Genomic DNA, 5043 nt, shown 5'->3' on the forward strand with positions numbered 1-5043 from the left:
ACATTAGTATATGTGAGGGGGCAAACTCCTCAAGATGGGTGGTGACATTTTCTGTGAGAGATTTCACCGACTCCCTTAGCGTGGCATTTTCAGCAGCAAGCGTTTCCACCTGCTGCTGGCTGTACTCCAGGGATTCTCGCAAGCATTTAAATTCTCGGTGAAGAATCTCCACCAAGGACAGCCTTGCATCGAAACTGGACAATCGCTTGTCGATTGACTCCAGTATGTCGGCAATATCTTTGCCGGCTGGCGATGTTGTGCCGGGGGAATCTGCCGGGCGTTGTCTTTTCGACGACGGCGTCTCAGATTTGGCTGGGGAAGCTGCACACCGGGCCTTCTTCATCACGAGATCCTGAAAGCACTGATCAATATAATCTTGGAGAGTCTCTAAACTCTCCCCGTTGTTCTCCAGGGTGTTGGAGATTATTTAGACAAATATTGTTAGTTATAAGACAATTGATAAGTGTATTTGGTAATACTAAAGCTTAAATGAATTTGTTCAAATCTAAACTACCATTTGCTTTAATTTTCCGCCAAAATCTCCGGCGTCTGATGTCAGTTACAACATGAGTCGCTTACCTTGTCCGTCACTTCCGTCACTTACCTGTCTAGGCCTGTGTTGTGCATCCTGATTGACTGTAGACCATTGTCAATCAATCTCGTGCCGTGTCTCCTGTACAGTACAGAATACATTCAGCTTGTCAAATTTACATAAATCTTCAATCGCTGGCAGTGTGACTCTGAAGTGCTGTACTGTATGTTTGTAAGTTTTCTCCCCAACAAACACAACAATGTCGACGAGACGTTTTGCACCATCAAAGGCAACCGCGGGTGCCTTTGGTTTCATTCTATAAATGCCCCTGACTGGACTTATTTTTCTACAAAGGTTTGAAGTTTGAGGGTGTTTAAACAAGAGAGAAAAGTGTGAAAATGTTCATGCCTATCTGAGAAAAGTGTATAAGCTATATAGTGAGGGGGTTTATAGCCTTAAAACATCTATAATAATTGTTTTTAAAAGATAAAGGCTATTTCGTGGATTTCACCTATCGCGGGTTATTTTTGGAACGCAACTCCCGCGATAAATGAGGGACCACTGTATATCGATTTTATCAGTACTGTAACTACAATACAAAGTTACAAGAAGCCTAAACTTAATTTAGAATAATTAAATCTGAGACTTCGTTTCACTGTAAGATTAAAGTTTTAAATGGTCTAACAAATAAATATTCAGTTTAAAAGTGACAATATTTTTAAAATATAATTAAATAACACAACAACGTGTGTGTTGTTCAGCAGAACAGTATGTCGGCTAATTTACTTTTTTTGATTTTTGAAAATAAAAGTTGGGCTCTTTTTTTAAATGATCTTTGAATCACACATACAGTGTTTATATTAAGTGTTGTATTAGAAATCTCTCAAGTCCAAGGCTGATAAAACAATGTGATTTTGTTTAAAACTAAAAATTTAGTAGAACATGAAATGTTTGTCAGTGGGAAAACATTAATATTGCTCACTCAGAAACATCGAGTTATTCGTAGTACTGTGTACTTGTAATACTTGTGAATAAGTTGTCCTAACGTGGTTATCTTAAGTTGGCTTGACTTAACTTTTCTAATTTATGGGAACTAATTCGATTTTACAGATGATGCTAGTTTCAGATTCCTTCAGACTTTGAAAGCAAAATTCTTCCTTTTAATCAAAAATCTCGTAGAAGCCAGGAGTTCAATCTGTTTTTAGTTTTTCTGTTCGTTATTAATGCCTGTATGGTACCAGCCTCTTTCAGCTCCTCTCAACCATGACGTGACGTCATGTATCTGGAGCGTTTCCGGTGCAGGAAGGCGGGGCCTCGGTGTTCCTCAGGGAGCGAAGAGCAGGTGAGTCGCGCCTGCATACAGCAGCACGTTCTAACTTCCGAGAGCAGGACTCAGGCCTTCAGAATAAAATCCCAGCTAACAGCCGCTTTACAGTTTTCATATTTGTGATTTTTTTTCTGTTTTAATTATTTAGATTTTTCAAATGTTATATTAAAAAAAAGAAGACGGAAAGCTCGTCCAGCTGCCGGGGGTTGATTTCTGCTGTCAGAGGGCCAGCAGAGACTTTTTGCTGGACATAAAAGAAACTAAATCCTGTTTAATTTATTTATTTTAACCAATGGAGCTTATCTTTGGTTATAAATAAATATATTAATCTAACATTTAAGTGTTTTTCAATATTTTTCAGATTTTTGCTTTTTTCATATTTATGAGAAATTACATCTTTTATTGAAAAACACATTTAAATAATTCTGAAGAATTATAACAAAAATCCTTTTTGATAATGATAATTAAACAAGCAGCTGATTATTGATTGATTGTTTGGGATTTCAGAACATTTAAATGATCATCATATCTCTCAGATCAGCTATAAAATAAAACATTTTTTATTGTTTTTGTGAACATTTATAAAATATAATAATATACAAAAATATAAACTGACAAAAAATATTTAATCGAGTGATCAATTTATTCAATCTTAAATTAGATGAAATTCTCCAAACTGAAGAAGCAAAGGTAGTGAAGATGTATGAGTTTAAATACGTGGTGTCAACAGGGCTGGACTGGGACAAAAAAAATCAGCCGGGCATTTTGACTAGAGATCGCCCCCCCCCCCCCCCCCCCCAGGTATTATAGGAAAAGCCATAAAGCCTTTGAATGAAAACAGACGCTGTTGTGACAGTGATGTACACTGTCTTGTTGGTATATGTATGATTTCTATACATTTTACGTCAGATAACAACTTTGGTTGTAAGCTTCAGATAATTAATAAAAGCATGACATTTTAAATGAGAATAAGAACATATTTCTTTGTGCTCCCCTTTCCCTGTTAATGCCCTACCTGGCCCCCCACAGTTACCAGCTGTCAGCTTAAAAAAGGTTCCTGGTGTTATTTGTCTCTCAGAAACAGTTCATAACTTCCCTTCAACTCATTCATGTAACCTAAAAGGTAAACCTGTTTCTCAATCACCTGTTCAACTCTGATGATTCAGTAAGGACATCTCCTGGTTTCATCTTCATGTTTCCCTCTTGCCACATATACAAACATATCATGACCAGCAGCTTTTACAGCTGTGGCTCCAGCAAACATCAGCTGATACTAGAAATTAATATTAAATAAATTCTAACAACAGCTGATCAAGCTTAAACGTGCAGCTGTTGTTTAATGTGACATCCGCTGGTTTCTTCTTTCTGGCGCAAAGTGAGTGATAAACAAACAAGAGAGAAAAGCCGATCAGCTGATCACTGATCAGTTTCATGATTGAAGTAGCAACAGGAGAGGGAGGGGGACAGAATGACAGGAGAAGAGGCAGCTGTGCAGCGTAAAGACAGAATAAATCCAGCTTTGTGTCTTTTTCCATTCTAGCTGAAGTACAGGACAAACTGTGCTCCTTTTCAGTTCAATACGAAACACGTAATGTTTTCTCTCAATGCGGGACGATTCCGTCTTTTTACAGGACGGTTGGCAACTCTACTAACTAACCTTATGAATAAAATAAAGTTCACTATCAGTAACATCATAGCACCCACCCAGCTATATAGAAACTCCACCTAAACCTGGTTTATATCTGACCCAGATAGACTGTACATATACATATACACACACACACACATATATACATATACACACACACACACACACACACACATATACACATATATATACACATATATATATATATACATACACACACACACATATATACATATACACACACACACACATATACACATATATATACACATACACATATATATACACATATATATATATATATACATACACACACACACATATATACATATACACACACAATGTAAATATAATATGGCCAATATTATAGTATTGTCAGATTATTATGATAGATTACTATGAGATATATACCATAATAATCTGACAATACTATAATATTGGCCATATTATATTTACATATTATATTTACATTGCCACAGTGAGTTGACTTTAGTCTCATGAACAGCATTAACTAATTGTTATTTACTAACTAATCTTAAATGACTGTTCAGCACAGAAATGAAGCCCAACAATCATGTGGTCCCGTGGTCTCAGCCTCAGATACTCAACTAATCAAAGTGATGTCATGACAAAAATGAATGACCAACAAAACATTTTTCTCCTTCATTTCTGTCAAACAAAGCTGTATGTAACGTGTCTCGCGGTTACTATCATGGTTGCTAGGCAACCTGAACAGCGCGACGAAGCGTATACCGTCCCATTTCACAAGCCTCTCACTTCCGCACTTCTCGTACTTATAGTACGCACCGTACGTAGTACGCGTAGTGCGCGTACTTCAAGCGTGCAGTCTCTTAATTGGGACACAGCCAGATGCTCTTGAAGACAGGGGTGAAAGGGAAGGTTAAACGATGGAGGGGACCAATGTTCACTCTAAGCTGCGCACGTGCGCAATTGCGCACTGTTGGCACGGTCTCTGCGCAGAGAAAATCTGCGTTGCGCACACAAAATTTTTTTAACCTGAATTGAAATTAAAGTAAATATGTGCCAACACCGCTGTTTTAGCTGGCAAAGCGGCGTGGCTGATGTGGAGTGAAGCCACATTAAGTGTACAACCTTTGGAGATGTGAGCAGGACAGACGGAAGAAGTAACGGAAAAACTGGACTTTATACCAGTTTTTAAATTGTGTTGATAGGCCACGTAAAACCAGAGTTATGATAAAAAATATGCAATGTTTGGTTTTCTGAGCATGTGCAGAGGGCTGGACGGACAGCAAACCCCAAATTGCTCTCCGATGTATTTATCGGAGTGTGAATGTTAGTTAGAAAGAACTTAGAAAATGTGCTTGTGTGAATGCACAAGTTGTGTAAAGCGCTTTGAGTGCTCAGATGAGAAGAAAAGCGCTATATAAGAACCAGTCCATTTACCATGTGTCTAGTCCTTCTGTTCTTGCGGTTTGTTGATGCTCGTCACTGACTCTTGGTTTTCTGAGCTCGGATATTTTATTGTGAAGCTCCCCGGCACCGGAAGCGGGACAC

Source organism: Mchenga conophoros, linkage group LG15 (genome assembly GCF_057382185.1).
Source record: "Mchenga conophoros isolate Kocher_MC1m ecotype Shallow Benthic linkage group LG15, M_conophoros_male_GT1.1, whole genome shotgun sequence".
Classification (NCBI taxonomy): Eukaryota; Metazoa; Chordata; class Actinopteri; order Cichliformes; family Cichlidae; genus Mchenga; species Mchenga conophoros.